Source organism: Bos grunniens, chromosome 16 (assembly GCF_055505025.1).
Source record: "Bos grunniens cultivar Pamir isolate PY7600 chromosome 16, Bosgru_T2T1.0, whole genome shotgun sequence".
In the NCBI taxonomy this organism is placed as follows: Eukaryota; Metazoa; Chordata; class Mammalia; order Artiodactyla; family Bovidae; genus Bos; species Bos grunniens.
This window is the reverse complement of record NC_141180.1, coordinates 74,549,433-74,567,222: the sequence shown is the minus strand read 5'-3', so window position 1 is coordinate 74,567,222 and position 17,790 is coordinate 74,549,433. Positions and strand designations below refer to the sequence as shown.

The 17,790-nt window shown below is 40.8% G+C and overlaps 1 long non-coding RNA gene across 2 annotated transcripts in view; it reads left to right on the top strand.

Annotated features, from left to right (window-relative positions):
• Positions 1 to 8,252, top strand: part of LOC147357019 (uncharacterized) — a 36,097-nt gene extending 27,845 nt beyond the window's left edge. For both annotated transcript variants that reach the window (XR_015143724.1, XR_015143723.1), the window contains one exon: positions 7,311 to 8,252. This is a non-coding gene — a long non-coding RNA (uncharacterized LOC147357019). The remainder of the gene's footprint in view (positions 1 to 7,310) is intronic.
• Positions 8,253 to 17,790: the final 9,538 nt, after the last annotated feature.

Genomic DNA, 17,790 nt, shown 5'->3' with positions numbered 1-17,790 from the left:
ATCAAATTGCCAACATCCGCTGGATCATGGAAAAAGCAAGAGAGTTCCAGAAAAAACATCTACTTCTGCTTTATTGACTATGCCAAAGCCTTTGACTGTGTGGATCACAAGAAACTGTGGAAAATTCTGAAAGAGATGGGAATACCAGACCACCTGACCTGACCCTTGAGAAACCTATATGCAGGTCAGGAAGCAACAGTTAGAACTGGACATGGAACAACAGACTGTTTCCAAATAGGAAAAGGAGTACGTCAACGCTGTATGTTGTCACTCTGCTTATTTAACTTATATGCAGAGTACATCATGAGAAATGCTGGGCTGGAGGAAGCACAAGCTGGAATCAAGATTGCCAGGAGAAATATCAATAACCTCAGATATGCAGATGACACAACCCTTATAGCAGAAAGTGAAGAGGAACTGAAAAGCCTCTTGATGAAAGTGAAGGAGGAGAGTGAAAAAGTTGGCTTAAAGCTCCGTATTGAGAAAACTAAGATCATGGCATCTGGTCCCATCAGTTCATGGGAAATAGATGGGCAAACAGTGGAAACAGTGTCAGACTTTATTTGGGCTCCAAAATCACTGTAGATGGTAATTGAAGCCGTGAAATTAAAAGAAACTTACTCCTTGGAAGGAAAGTTATGACCAACCTAAATAGCATATTCAAAAGCAGAAACATTACTTTGCCAACTAATGTCCGTCTAGTCAAGGCTGTTTTTTCTAGTGGTCATGTATGGATGTGAGAGTTGGACTGTAAAGACAGCTGAGCAGTGAAGAATTGATGCCTTTGAACTGTGGTGTTGGAGAAGACTCTTGAGCATCCCTTGGACTGCAAGGAGAGCCAACCAGTCCATTCCAAAGGAGATAAGTCCTGCGTGTTCTTTGGAAGGACTGATTCTGAAGCTGAAGCTCTAATACTTTGGCCACCTCATGGGAAGAGTTGACTCATTGGAAAAGACTCTGATGCTGGGAGGGATTGGGGGAAGGAGGAGAAAAGGACGCAGAGGATGAGATGGCATCATCCCTCTCGATGGGCATGAGTTTGAGTTATCTCCGGTAGTTGGTGATGGACAGGGAGGACTGGCATACTGCAATTCATGGGGTCGCAAAGAGTCGTTAGGACTGAGGGACTGAACTGACAGAACTAACCTTCCTTCAGTTTCAAAGGGCAGATCCAAAGAGTTGCTGATAAGGGAGGGGATATAAAAACAGAGGAGAAACAATCAAAGGGTGGTACAGCCTTAGGGCAAGATCTGGTTCCTACTCAAGGAAGACCCATAACAATATCTTTGAGTTCTTCTATGGAACTGGGATCCCCACCCAGGTGGAAGATGTTAACTTCAGAATGAGCACAAGATTCCTGGACCACCACCCTGTTGCCTCACCCCAAATTTTGCCTTCCTTTTCTGGGGACCAGTGATAACCATCTTGTAAGGTATACTTTTTGGCCTCTGTCTGTTTCATCTCTGACAGGATCTGAGAGTTTTAGACTAAATTGCTGTTACCGCAAGGATGGAAGCCAGTTTCAGATACAGAATACCTCAACTTAGATCAGGTAGAGAGAGACTTTTACTCTGCTAGGCAGAACTACATGCATGAACAGCAGGAAGAAGTTACAGAAGAAAGATACCTCTGTCCCAGTTCCCAAGAAGTCTCTCAGGGGACAGTTGTTTGGGGAAGCTCACTGACTGAAATGACCTACCCTTCCCAGATACCATAGTAACCATTTGCATGAATATTTTTATGACAGGACGTCCTGGTAAGGAACATGGAACTAATAAACCACCACCAACTAGAAGAGTTCGGGAAAGGTCAAAAGGAGACACCACATGTCTGACCACCTCCCTGAATCATTCTCACTGGCAGCCTTCTTGGCTGAGCAATGCATGCACAACAAGGAAGGACTCTGAGTAAGAATGATTGGTTAGTGATAACCCGGAAATTAATCCCATCACCGTAAATCTCAAGACTGGGAGCCATGTGGCAGAGCAGTTCTCCTGGGTTCCTTTACCCTACTGCTCTCCACCTGAGCACCCCTTTCCAATAAAGTCTCTTGCTTTCTCAACACATGTGTCTCCTCAGACAATTCATATCTGAGTGTTAGCCAAGAGCCCCATTTGGGCCCTGGAAACAAAAGTCCTTCCTGCAACAGAAGGACTGATGCTGAAGCTGAAGCTCAATACTTTGGCCACCTGATGGAAAGAGCTGACTCATTAGAAAAGACCCTTATGATGGGAAAGATTGAAGGCAGGAGAAGAGTACAACAAAGGACAGGATGGTTGGATGGAATCACCAACTCAATGGACATGAGCCTGAGCAAGCTCCAGGAGATGGTGAAGGACAGGAAAGACTGGCGTGCTGCAGTCTGCAGTCCATGGGGTTACACAGAGTTGGACACGACTGACTGAACAAAAACAATAAAACACACATAAACAGAAACACACACACATCTCATAAATATTAGAAAAGTTATTAGTTTCATTCTAATAGTATTAGATATATTTTTAATGCCAAACGTATGCAAATGGTTTGTGTTTGATGTCATTGAATATGGTGTAGTGGTAGTTCCAAGAGGTTGTCCCTCTACAAATGCAGTAAAAGTGAATGAAAGTGTTAAATTTAGTGTGTGTGTGTGTGTGTGTTTTAACTCTTAATTAAAAAAAAAAAAGATCAAATGCTTAGTTTTGATGTTTAGTCAATAAGTCGTGTCTGACCCTTTTGCAGCCTCATGGACCATAGCCCACCAGGCTTCTCTGTCCATGGGATTTCCTGGGCAAGAATACTGAAGTGCGTTGTCATTTCCTTCACTGGGGGATCTTCCCAACCCAGGGGTCAAACCTGCCTCTCCTGTAATTGTAGGCAAATTCATTACCATTGAGCTACCAAAGGCTTACAGCAACCAGTAAAAGCCTAATCAAGAAGGCAACTTAAAAATAGTTGGTGAGCTTTGAAGTGTTTTTACTTGCCTTTGTCCTACCTCTCTCTTGGCTCCAAAATGGTCTTGAAATGACAACCGGTATTCCAATATGTCATTCTGGTCCCTGGCTCTGGAGGAAGCAAAGTTGAACTTATTCTCAAATAGTAATTTGTATCTGTTTTAGTCTAATGCCTACCTATAGGACTGACGAAAGCACTCGCCTCTGCGTCACCTGATCCAGAACTTCCTCAGGGCAGAAAAGTGTCTACACAGAGGGCTATTTTTCAGAAAATGTGGAAGGCAAATGAAGAACCCACTGCTGCATACAGCAAATGATTACAACTTGAGGAACAATAACAAACTGATAGAAGTTGAGAGGAAAATTTGTGAAGAAAGAGTCTTTGAAGAATTATGGCATTGAAAATCTCACATGAGTATTAGGGAATATAGAAATTTATGTCCATGCCCAGAGAAAGAGTTGTGTTAAAAAAAAAAAAAAAAAACAGAGAACCTGAGATGACTCTAAACTGTTACTTCAGACTGATCTTTAGGCTCTGCACAAATAGGAAGTAAAGACTGAGCAAGGTCAGTAACTGGCCAGCTAAGGATTAAGGAGTGTTGCAACAAAGAGCCGGTATGCAAAGACTAAGAGAATTTTGGGTTCTGTTTCCATTTATAAGCATCCAAAGACATCACGCAACATCACCTAACCAAAAGAAGAAAGACTGCAGACCACACATATCAATGAATACATTCTTTACAAACATAGATTACAAAACTCATTAAAAAAACATCCAATTACAAAGCAGAGAAAGCAACAACAAACAATTTCAAGGTGGCAGAAGAATCTAATTTCCAGAATTAACAAGTCTAAAATTTAAAATGTTCAGGTTTCAACAAAAAATAATGAAACATGTAAAAAAAAAAAAAAATGTATGCTTCACTCATAGGAAAATTAACCAAAATTGTCTCTGTGGAAGTATAGACATTGGACTTACTAGAAAAAGACTCTATTGTCTTATAGTCAAAGAGGTAAAGGAACTATGGACAAAACTAAAGGACATTATGTAAATAATGCCTCAAGAATGATAGATATCAATAAAGAGAGAAACTATAAAAAAGGAACCAAACAAGAATTCTGGAGTTGAAAAGTATAAAAGGTACAAAATGATTGTATAGTTTGTCTCTCTACAAACATAGTAAAAGTAAACAAAAAAAATCAGAATTGATTTTGCTTAACTCTTAAAAAAAGTCAAAGGCTTATAGCAATCAATAAATATCAAATCAAGAAGTCAACTTAAAAATAGTTGGAGAGCTTTAAACTATTTTTTATAAAATAATAAAAAAAATCACGAGAATTTCAACAAGAGATTTAAGGAAGACAAAAGTGTATATATATAAGAGAGATCAATTGCAGTTATCCAGTCTGAGGGGCAGAAAGAAAAACTAATAGAGACAAAAAAAAAAAAAAAAAGCATAAAAGGCTTGTAAGACATCATCAAACTTACTGATAATGCAGACTAGGAGTCCCAGTGGGAGAGGAAAAAGTGACACAGTATATGATGATACAATGGCTGAAAGTTTCTAAATTTGATGGAAGATATGATTTTACACAAATAAGATATGTAATCTTCGAAGGCTGCAGTCCATGGGGTCGCTGAGGTTCAGACACCACTGAGTGACTTCACTTTCACTTTTCACTTTAATGCATTGGAGAAGGAATTGGCAACCTACTCCAGTGTTCTTGCCTGGAGAATCCCAGGGATGGGGGAGCCTGGTGGGCTGTCATCTATGGGGTTGCACAGAGTTGGACACGACTGAAGCGACTTAGCAGCAGCAGCGATGAACTCCAAGAAGAATGAATACAACAGTATTCACATTGAGACACATTATAATCAAACTGTCAAAAGACAAAGAGAGCACCCTGAAATCAAAAGGAGAGAGGCTACTTACCATAAACAAGTGGTTGACAACATTAAGTGTCAATTTCTTAGCAAAAATGATGGAGGCCAGAAAGTTGTGGGGTGGCATTCCTAAACTGCTGGATAATAGCAACAAAATAATCCACTGAATTCCATATCTGATTAGCAAAATTTCAAACTCAATAAGAAATTTAAGCAGTTTATAGCATATGGAACTATATTCAATATTTTCCAATAACCCACAATGAAAAATAATCTGAAAAAGAATATACATATATATAGACACATATATGTAAGTACACAACGGAAGCACTTTGCTATAAACCTGTTTCTAACACAGAACTGTAAGTCAACTAGACTTCAATTAAAAAAAAATCAAGGTAAACAAAAGTTCAAGGAATTTGTTGTTTGTAGACCTGCCCTATAAGAATGCAGAAAGGAGTCTTCCTGATGTAAACATAAGGACACTAGACAGCAACTTGAAGCCATACATCAAAATAAAGAAGACTGGTGGAGAGAACTACATAACTAAATGCAAACTCAATTATTATAATATTTCTTGTTTAAAATCTCTCTGCTTGTCCCTATATGATTTAAAGGACCAAGGCATAACATAGATGTAAATTTATGTTAATGCATATGTAATATGTAATTTATGATGTAATATATAATATGTAATTTATGATGACAACAAAACATCCAGCCCTGTCTCCCATCATGATTATGTTTGGATATAAGGGCTTTGAAGAAAGTAATTAAAAGTGAAATGAGGTCAAAGAGCGGGGCCCTAATCTAATAACATTGATGTCCTTGTAAGAAGCAGAATGGACACCAGGAGCACACACAGAGCAAAGGCTATGTGCCAATACAGTAAAAAGGGTCTGCAAGCCAAGGAGAGAGGTCATACCAGAAATCAACTTTGCCAGCACCTTGATCTTGGATTTCCAGCCCCCAGAATTATGAAAAAATATAGCTCTCTTGTGGCTCAGCTGGTAAAGAATCTGCCTGCAGTGTGGGAGACCTGGGTCGGATCCCTGGGTTGGGAAGATCCCCTGGAGAAGGGAAAGGCTACCCACTCCAGTATTCTGGCCTAAAGAATTCCATGGACTTATGTCTATGGGGTCACAAAGAGTCAGACAAGACTGAGCAACTTTTAATTTCATTTTTCACAATTCTCTTGTGTCAGTCAGTCTGTGGAATTTGTTATACAAGCCTTAGCAGATAAGCACATGCATTCTGTCCTTAGTCCTAGTATGGGTAATATGTTCTTTTTTTTTTTTTTTTTTATTCTTCCAATTTTATTTTATTTTTAAACTTTACATAATTGTATTAGTTTTGCCAAATATCAAAATGAATCTGCCACAGGTATACATGTGTTCCCCATCCCGAACCCTCCTCCCTCCTCCCTCCCCATACCATCCCTCTGGGCCGTCCCAGTGCACCAGCCCCAAGCATCCAGCATCATGCATCGAACCTGGACTGGCAACTCGTTTCCTACATGATATTTTACATGTTTCATTGCCATTCTCCCAAATCTTCCCACCCTCTCCCTCTCCCACAGAGTCCATAAGACTGTTCTATACATCAGTGTCTCTTTTGCTGTCTCGTACACCGGGTTATTGTTACCATCTTTCTAAATTCCATATATATGCGTTAGTATACTGTATTTATGTTTTTCCTTCTGGCTTACTTCACTCTGTATAATAGGCTCCAGTTTCATCCACCTCATTAGAACTGATTCAAATGTATTCTTTTTAATGGCTGAGTAATACTCCATTGTGTATATGTACCACAGCTTTCTTATCCATTCATCTGCTGATGGACATCTAGGTTGCTTCCATGTCTTGGCTATTATAAACAGTGCTGCGATGAACATTGGGGTACACGTGTCTCTTTCCCTTCTGGTTTCCTCAGTGTGTATGCCTAGCAGTGGGGTTGCTGGATCATAAGGCAGTTCTATTTCCAGTTTTTTAAGGAATCTCCACACTGTTCTCCATAGTGGCTGTACTAGTTTGCATTCCCACCAACAGTGTAGGAGGGTTCCCTTTTCTCCACACCCTCTCCAGCATTTATTATTTGTAGACTTTTGGATCGCAGCCATTCTGACTGGTGTGAAATGGTACAATATGTTCTTTTCAAGGTTAATATATATCTCATACATAACTTCTTTATTAATATAATTATGAATTATTAAGAGGTTGATTGCCTTATTTAATTAAATGAAATTTTGTGTAAAATCTTTTTCATGAAATTTGCAATCGGATTATATAGCTTTAACTTACTGGAATCACGTACAGTATTAACATAAAATGTATTCCTTTCTAAAGAAACCATCAATGTAGATCATAATTCTCTTATGGCCATCTGAAACACGTTTACTAATATTTTGTAAGACAATATATATATATTCATTCATAAATATCACTTTAGTGCTCAGTTGTTTCAGTCATGTCTGACTCTTTGCGACCCTATAGGCTGTAGCCTGCCAGGCTCCTCTGTCCATGGGATTCTCCAGGAAGAATACTGGAGCGAATTGCCGTGCCGACTTCCAGCAGCTCTTCTGGACCGAGGGATCAAACCTGTGTCTCCAGCAATTACTTTGGAGTGATCCAGCTTAGAATCAAGATTGCTTAAACTTAGTGAAGACTGTATTTTTCCATGCTCAGTAGCTGTTTTATAAAATGAGAATTGTTATTTGTCATAGAAATAGGATATGCCCCATAAAATTAATTTGAACTTGACTAACTTTTAGACGCCATTATTTGTTTTTTTTTTTAATTTTGATTTGATGATTATTTACTCTGAATATTGATTCATTAAGTTATTTGTGCTTCATTGGATTAATTTTATGAAATTCTGGCTCTGCTTGAGTATAATTTGTTTCAGGATTTTCAAATTCATTGAATTGCCACCACAATCTAGTCATATATACACAAACGCATGCACACACACATGCACACATACATTTTAGCTATTCCATTTTAGTTACTATTTTTTTTTCTCTTTTCATCTTTATTTAGATTTATCAGAAACCATTTCATCTTTTTTTAAAGCCATCAGTTCCTGAACTGTTTAATACATTTTATGGATTGAATTTGCTTTGTTTTTGGTGTATTAATTTCCATCTATAAATCAACTACATTTCTTTTAATCATTTGAAGTAAATCATTAGTTAAATTTAAAAAATTATTCTGTTTAATGTTTAACAAACTTGGTCTCTTCATCTCTGAGCATAGTTTTAGGTTTCAATTTTGATTTATTATTCATTCTATATAGTATTATCTAGGTTTTTTTATTACCTCATTATTGTGGCTTATTTTTATACTTTTATTATTAAATTGTTAGATTTTTAGTTATGTGCACATGTTTGTATATTTGATATGTATTAATGTAAATGAAAAATAATATTAATTGAACAATGTATTTTATCTATCTATCTACTCGCTCAGTCATGTCTGACTCTTTGCAACCCCATGGCCTATACCCTACCAGGTTCCTCCGTCCATGGGATTCTCCAGGCAAGAATACTGGAGTGGGTTGCCATTTGCTTTTCCAGGGGATCTTCCCAACCCAGGGATCAAACCTGGATCTCCCGCACTGCAGGCAGACACTTTACCCTCTGAGCCACCAGGGAAGTCCATGTATTTTATAGGAGCATTCAAGTTTTTTCACTAACCTAAAATATAAAATTATACAAACATATTCATAGATACTGACAACACCCACACATATGTTGTCTCTAATATTATTTGCTATTTTGGTAGCTAAATATTGCAAACAGTTGCCAGGGATCCATTTCTTTTCTGGAGACCATGTTTCAAGACATCACAGTAACAGAGGCTGAAGCAGTCTTAGGGTGGTTAGGGTATCTGGTAGCTAGAACTCTCAGCTTGTAGGCATTATTTCATGAAGTTAATGTGAGTTAAAGGAAAGACTCTTTTTCTACATTATTGCTATGTCTCTTGGCACCCACTATAGGCAAAAAAAAGTTAGATAGAATGCCTGTATTTTCTACATCCTGGATTTCTTTAAGTACATTTACATTTTCAAAAAACTTCTAGAATACAAGAAATATCAATTAAATATAACAAAATGTTTTAAATGTGCCTTTAGACACAGCCTAGTACACAAACAGGTATTTCTACCTTAATAGTCAACTCACCCCCAAATCAGCTCATAATCACATATGACAAGTTGCAAGAACTTAGTCTTTAGCAGCTGAGTCGCCAGGAAAGATCAAGAATACTGGAATGGGTAGTTTCCCTTGTGGCTCAGATGGTAAAGATTCCACCTGCAGTGCAGGAGACTTGGGTTTGAACCCTGGGTTGGGAAGATTCCCTGGAACAGCTACACACTCAAGTATTCTGGCCTGGAGAATTCTATGGACAGAGGAGCCTGGCAGACTACAGTCCACGGGGCTGCTAAGAGTCAGACACAACTGAACAACTTTCCCATCGAGTTGAGTCTGATATTAGTTGATCAATCTGAACTATGCAAAATGAGTCATCTTGTCAAATCAGAAGAGTCCAGACTTGCAAGCTCAGTTTTGCATGCCAGTGACAAAAGGAGAGACTATATAGTAACTCAGTACCATTTAAGATATTTACTACTGTGCCAAAGTTACATATTTTCATGTTATTTGAGATATTTATTACCATATCACAGTTATGTATTTTCATGTTAAAAAATGATAAGGGTCGAAGAAGTCCTAGGAATGCTCTATGCTGGGCGAAAGTGAAAGTGAAAGTGAAGTCGCTCAGTTGTGTTCCACTCTTTGTGACCCCATGGACTGTAGCCTACCAGGCTCCTCAGTCCATGGGATTTTCCAGGCCAGAATGGGCCTGGAAAGTGGGTTGCCATTTCTATGCTGGGTAGTAAACTAAAATTAAGACCAACTTGGAAGGAGTCCAAGTCTTTAAACCACCACTTTTTTAAGGCTTATCAACACCAAGGGAAAGACAGGATTGTGCCAATTTTCTGCTGCACAAGTAGAGGACATTCCAATATGTCTCACAGCAAATTTTGAGAAGAGTTGCACAGAGCTCAAGTTGTAAAACAAAATCTGTCATCTGTGTCATTTAATAATCATGGATTTACTGCAAAATTGCAGTAAATTGCCTATTTAAGCTGCTAGATAGGTTTCCTTATTCTTTGAATATTAATCAGAAAATTTCAACCTTTGCCCTTTCTATTACCCAAGCTACATCCAAGATAACATTAGCTAATTTTTCTTTACTATGATAGAGCATGTTATAATAAGTAGTCAAGGAAAGCTTAAATGAATACTTGAAATTAGCATCATGCGTTAGAGAGGGGATAAGAATTCTTCCACAGTCTACCATGTATCATCTTACACAATATCGATTGGTGAGGAATATACATAAAAGCAAGATTTTCAATAGTGTTAACATAGAAAAGGGCTTCCGTTGTGGCTCAGCTGGTAAAGAATCTGCCTGTAAGGCGGGAGACCTGGGTTCCATTCCTGGGTTGGGACGATCTCTTGGAGAAGGGAAAGGTTACTTCCTCCAGTATTCTGGCCTGAAGAATTCCATGGAGTGCATAGTCCATGGGGATGCAAAGAGTTGGATACAATTGAGCAGCTTTCACTTCAAGGTTAAACTGCTATACTCAATATGTCAAACAAATTTGGAAAATTCAGCTGTGGACACAGAACTGGAAAAGGTCAATTTTAATTCCAATCTCAAAGAAAGGCAATGCCAAAGAATGCTCAGACTACCACAAAATTGCACTCATCTCACACACTAGTAAAGTAATGCTCAAAATTCTCCAAGCCAGGCTTCAACAGTACGTGAACCATGAACTTCCAGACGTCAAACTAATTTAGAAAAGGCAGAGGAACCAGAGATCAAATTGCCAACATCCATTTAATCATTTAAAAAGTAAGCGAGTTCCAGAAAAATATCTACTTCTGTTTTATTGACTATGTCAAAGCCTTTGATTCTGGTGGACAATAACAAAGTCTGCAAAATTCTTAAGGAGATGGGAATACAAGAACACCAGACCTGCCTCTTGAGAAATCTGTATGCAGGTCAGGAAGCAACAGTTAGAACTGGACAAGGAACAACAGACTGGTTCCAAATCAGGAAACGAGTACGTCAAAAGCTATATATTGTCACCCTGCTTATTTAACTTATATGCAAAGTACATCATGAGAAGCACTGGGCTGGCTGAAGCACAAGCTGGAATCAAGATTGCTGAGAGAAATATCAATAACCTCAGATATGCAGATGACACCACCCTTATGGCAGAAAGCAAAGAATAACTAAAGAGCCTCTTGATGAAAGTGAAAGAGGAGAGTGAAAAAAACAGTTTAAAGCTCAACATTCAGAAAACAAAGATCATGGCATCTGGTTCAATCACTTCATGCCAAACAGATGGGAAAACAATGGAAACAGTGGCAGACTTTATTTGGGGGGGGGGGCTCCAAAAATCACCACAGATGGTGACTGTAGCCATGAATTTAAGACACTTACTCCTTGGAAGAAAAGGTATGACCAAACGAGACAGCATATTAAAAAGCAGAGACATTACTTTGCCAACAAAAGTCTTTCTAGTCAAAGCTATGGTTTTTCCAGTAGTTATGAACATGAATGGATGTGAGATTCGGACCATAAAGAATGTTGAGCACCGAGGAGTGATGCTTTTGAACTGTGGTGTTGGAGAAGACTCTTGAGGGTCCCTTGACTGAATGGAGATCAAACCAGTCCATCCTAAAGGAAATCAGCCCTGAATATTCATTGGAAGGACTGATGCTGAAGCTGAAACTCCAATACTTTGGCCACCTGATGGGAAGAACTGACTCACTGAAAAGACCCTGATGCTGGGCAAGACTGAAGGCAGGAGGACAAGGGGATGACAGAGAATGAGTTGGTTGGACGGCATCACCCACTCAATGGACATGAGTTTGAGTAAACTCCGGGAGTGGTGATGGACAGGGAGGCCTGGTGTGCTGCAGTCCATGGGGTCCCAAAGAACTGGACACGACTGAGTGACTGAACTGAAGTGAACTGAACTGAATTGTCAGTCTAAATAATTCAGTTATTTAGAAAATACCCACTTTAGATATTAGGGTGAATTATTGGGTGATATCTTAAGTTATATACTCTAAGTATGGAGTTTTCCCAAAAACTAAAAATAGAAATACCATATGATTGAGCAATTCCATTTATGGGTATTTTTTCAAAGTGTGTATCAAGAGATGAATGAATAAGCTGTGGTATGCATGGATTATTACTCAGCCAAAAAGAAGAATGAAATCTTGTCATTTGTGAGAAAATGGATGGACCTAGAGGTTTTATGCTAAGGAAAATAAGTCAGACAGAGTGACAAATACAGTATGATGTCACTTGAATGTGGAAACTGAAAATCAAAACCAGCGAACCAAAATAACCAAACAGTAATGTAGTCATTGAAACAGAGAACAAAGAAGTTGTTTACAGAGAGGAGAGGGATGTGGTGATGAGAGAGCTCGGTGAGAGAGATTAAGACTTACAAACTTACCTTATAAAATAAATGAGTTTGGGAGACAAATGTACACCATGAGAATACAGTCAATGAGAATAGTCCTTTGGGCAGCTGGAATAAAAGAGCAGGAGAAATATAAGGAATGACAACTAAAATGTAAAGAGCCTTTTTGGAGAGAAATCCTCTGTGTCAGAAGAAAAGAGAGAAACACGCTTAAGCTACAAACGGAGATCAATGATGGATCATGAACTTTTTACCCTGAAAGCAGACTGAGTTCTGAAAAATCCTGACATGCAAGTCTTGAAAGGGTAATATTGATCTCCTATGACTACTGGAATGAGCAGATGTGAGAAAACAGAATTCTAAAAGACAATGACAGAAGGATAGATGTTAGAACTAAATTTGCAGTTTCTTAAACAACAAAGACTGAGTTGTGTGAAGGGGGAAATGATCCCAGTTGTAGACACTAAGGTGACTGGCTTATGACAATTTCTTAAGTTCTACCTCTGTTGAGGGGGTTACTTTATACATATGTGTTTTTACACAAAGTTCTTTTGAAAGTAAATAGATAAAACATTTAATGAAAAACTTACTTATATATATGGAACATATAGATATATACAGAACATAAAGATAAAACTGTAGATAAAACTAATACTACATCAACGCAGCAAAACAAATGAAGCTGTACTAAATGAGGACTCTCAGGAGAGAGGCAATGAGGCCTCCCCTAATCTGATCCAGATGAGGCTCCTGGTGCTGTGGGGGCTCCACCACCTCTGGGGTCCAGGATGGGGTCCAGGTCCAGGTCTTCAGGGATTCAGATGAGAGCCTGCAACACCAACACAGGTGATGGAGTCCTGGGAGGTGCAGAGTCAGACAGAGGAGGGCTCCCTGGGGAGGGTGTGCAGGACCCAGAAGATGTCCCAGGATCTAGACTTGGCTTTGGGGCTCAGATCTGCAGGGCACTGGGTCTGTTTGCTGCTCTTTGCTGAGGGTGTTGTCTGTTAGTAAGGGGTGTCTAGAAATGTCCCCCAGGAGCAAGTACACCTGGGCATCTGGCTGGCAAACCTCAACTGTCAGTTGAGGTTTGGACAGTGAGACTCAGGCAAAGGAACAGGGGACTTGGGATTCAGGATTGAAAGCTTGGGTCCCCCCTTCCCTCTAGGCCCTGAAAGGAGCAGGAGGTCAGATGACACAGAGGGTAGGAGAACCTGCCCACCCATCCTACACAGTAAAACTGCTCCTGAGACCTGAGCATTGGAAATGGACAATCACCTGGAATCTGTTTTCCTGAATAATCATTTCTAAGCCCCAACCAAACTCTTCTGAGGTTTCTGCCTTTAAACTTTTTATATTATAAAAAGTACATTTTAACTGTTTAGCATATTGCAACATTGAAATTTGAGAGAAAACATTTCTTTTCAAACTATAATAAAACAAGATATGTTATTAATGACAGACTTGGGAACAAAATAAAAGGAACATGAGTAACTTGAATCCTGCCACTCATCCCAAGTGGGCTGTTCAGTCGCTTGAGTCATGTCTGAGTCTGAGCAACCCTATGGATGATAGCTCACCAGGTTCCTCAGTCACTGGGATTCTTCACTCAAGAACAGTGGAGTGGGTTGCCATCTACTTCTCCAGTGGATCTTCCATACCCAGGGATCAAACCCTTTTCTTGTGTCTCCTGCATTGGCAGGAGGGTTCTTTACCACTAGCACCACCATCCCAAGTGCACAAAGGACTAAATTGATTTCTGGTGTGTCTTCAGATGGACACATACACAGAAGAATCTACTGAACCTCCAAATTCAGGTTGAGAGATGCTGCCCTGAGGTGACCTAGGACCCCAGGGTTCCAGATCCTGAGAGACCCCAGACTTGGGCACCCCCAGGCTGGCTGGGACCATCAGGACCAGGGAGCACCCACAGGGATGCAGAGCTGCCAGGTGATGCCCTGCCTGCACGACTTCTGGGCACCTGTGTCTCCTTCACTCTGTTCCCAGAGCCCAGGACTGGGGAGGGCAGGGCCGCCCCAACCTCTCTCTGCAGCTGGTGATGGACTAGGGATTCCCCCTGCTGCCTTTAGCAGGGTTGGGAGGGCAGAGCTGGATCCTGCAGAGGGAGATGAGGAAACCTCCACGGGGGGATCTTTAAAGAGAGAACTCGGGAACAGCAGCTACTGGACTCCTGCACATGGTAGCCCCATAGTGCCCCCCAGCCTCCCTGCAAATGTAAGAGCTGCCAGAAGAGCCAGTCCAGCAACCCCAGGGGCGTCTGTGGACGGGACCTGTGCCCCGGGGAGACATGCTTAGGGCATCCTCCACTCGTCTGCACAGATTGTTACCACCCTCTTGTCTCTACGTTTGTGGTGACACTCAGAAGCAGACCTCATGGTTTCTGCTGGTGATTCTGAGGCACCAACAAGCGAATGGGGCCATCACAGAGACACAGGCCCTCATCTGCCTCACCTTTCACCCCAGGTCCCACGTTCACTCTTGCTCTTCCAGGTCTTCCTCATCATCGCTGCTGACTTCTCCTGAAGCAGTCTTCAAAAAGATGACCAGAGATCTTTTTGGTATCTGGAAGGAAGAGATCAGTCAAGCAGGTCCAATAGGAAAGCAACCATATGGGGTAGCTCAGGGCAGTGCAGACTTCATGGGGGCCCTTCAGCTGTGTGGGTCCAGACCTGCTGACTCCAGCCTCAACTCCTGCTCAGGCCACTCGTGGTGACAAAACCAGGTTCAAGGGTGCAGACATGAGGTCAGGAGTAGGGAAATGCTCAGAAAATGGGGGAATAGGGCTGAAGATAGATTCATAGATTTTATATAAGCTCCTAGGTCACCAAGTGCCTATAAGACACCAGGTCCTGCAGAAGGCTAGTCAGAAAAAGAGGGAAAGAGGAGAAAGGGAAGGGTTGCAAAGAAGAGTCTATTGATCAGAAAAAGAGAGAACATTTTTAAAAGATACGAAAGAAGAAATAAATGACCTCTATAGTCTTGCTCTCCTCCAAATCCTCAATATGCACCATGCAATTTCTTGGTGTCTGAGGGCAGCAGTCATCTGGAGTGGCTGTGGGAAAGCAAAGGGGAGATTTAGAGTCAGGATGTGACCAGGGGACCCTGTGCTCCTCACAACCTGGCCTTGGGACCCCTGGTGCCCTTGTCTCCAGGGACCTCCCAGGGCCTCAGTGTTTCACTTCTGCAATGAAAAAGTGGGTCTTTGACATCCAACATCCTGTTGCCACCCTCAGCTTGTCTATGAGTGATGAGGAATGGCACAATTTCCATGTGTTCCTCCTCCAGGTGGTCACTGTCTCCATGCATCTCTGCCCACGACCTTGCTTGCCTCCTTCTCCCACTGTTTCCCCTCTACTTCCTTCATCATTTCTCTCCTCTAGTCACTGTTCTTTTCCTTCCTCCTTGAGCCTCCACCAACCCTAGAGTTCTCCAACTTGGAAACATTAGAAGAAGGACCATGTGTGTATGGCCACAGTCTCTAATCAGTCCATTATTTAATTAAACAATCCATCACTCTCAGGAAGGGCCTGACATGGACATGAGAATCTTCTGAGTTCTAGGCGAGGGGAGGACAAAAAGTTCACATAACAGAGACTATCCTGTTGCCTGATGTGACCTCAGTGGCCTGGGAGATACTTAATGCTCTCAGCAACACCTTAAGTTTCCCAGACCCTAAGAGAGGATAGAGGCAAACACTTTCAATTTCATTTAGCCAGAAATGGAAAAAAGAAATCCAAAAATATATATGGAACCCCTAAGGACTCCAAACAGACACAATAATCTGGAGAACTAATTTCAAAATTTTTCACCTCCTGATTTCAAAATACATTACAAAGATATAGGGGCAAAGCTGTATGATAGTGACATAGGAACACATGCATAGCCCTAAAGACCAGAATAAAGAGCCCCAAGTAAACTCATGGATAAAGGGTCAAATGAAATTCACCAAGTTTCTAAGACAAGAAAAGAGTGAAAGCATAGTCTCTTCAACAGATGAAAAGATAACCTACAGAAAATTACAAACAATATATCAGAAAGGGAGATCATACTCAATGTATATAAGAAAATACCACAACTCAAATGTAAAAAAAGTAAAAAAATGAAAGGTAAATAAATGAGTTGAGGAGTATGCAAAGATTGTGATCAAAACCACCGAGAGCTTCTGTCTGGAGGGCGTATTGGGTTCTAAGATGAGCAATCACCCTGAGTCCTGCTGCTCTGAGTCTCTGACCTAGGTCTGGTCAGTCCCAGAAGACCAGGTCAGTAGGGCTCCTAGAACATGTGTAAAGAAAGCCAGCAGCCCCTTCACAGTCTCTAGAATCTGCAGTCATGCTGGTCTCTAGGAACACATGGGCTGCTCTGACGTGGAAGCACTTTCAGCACAGCATCCTTGGGGAGGTGTGGTTCTGAGAGGAACTCCAGCAGACTCAGCCCAGGCAGGGACTCAGTAGCACGTGTGTTCTGACTCATTCAACCCTGAGAGCACCCTTTACATGAGGAATAAACAGTGAGGACAAACATCAGGGCAAGCCACACGTCCTGAAAATGCACAGGGAGAGAGTTCATGTCTCACCCACAACCTGACACTCACTGCCAGAACTTGGTCTCCAGTGTCAAGTGACTATGAGACTTTTGTGCCACTAGGATATGGCCATCATAGGAGAATTTAAACATGAAGCCAAAGTCCTTCATGTATACTACAATGCAGGTAATAACCAGAAGCCAAGCTTTCATATTTGGCAGGTGAAAGGGCAAGGAACAAGGAGTCTTGTGAGAAAGGATATTTCTAAATGGAAAAGCAAGAAGAAATGGCTATAAGCACAACAGAATAAATTATATGGACACATAGCCCTATTATATTGTTAAAATACGAAAAAAACAAACTACAACTCTAGACATATTTCCTTCTTCTTCCTTGGTTTATATTAATCTCTGAGGGAGCAGGTGTAACTCAAATGGTCAAGGAACCTTCTCCCTCTAAATCCCACCTGAGAGTTGTTTCCTACCTGCATTCTCTTCCACATCACTGCTGCTAATGTTTTCCAGAAAACACTCTGTAGAAAGATAACCATGAGCAATAATACAGTTATTATACAAGTTGACCTACCCATTTCTCCTCCTCCACTTGGCTCACATAGCATCTCCTTGGTCTTCCCTCCAGTCTCACAAACCTCCCCCGTGCTTTGTGGAGTCAGAGCCCTTCAACAAGACGGTGATCACATTTGAACATATTCACATGAGAAAGAGGCTGAGAAAATTACCTTTTAACCTTACACTTCTACAGGCCCAATACAGCTCTTACATTCAAGCTTATAAAGCTGAAATGCCAATGCTTATGGACACTTTTGAAATATGGCTAGTGTGACCAAGCCGTGTGTGCTTTTTGTGATTGTTTCAATATAACAAGTTAAGTATTGTGGAAATATGTTAATTATAGATAGGCAGCTC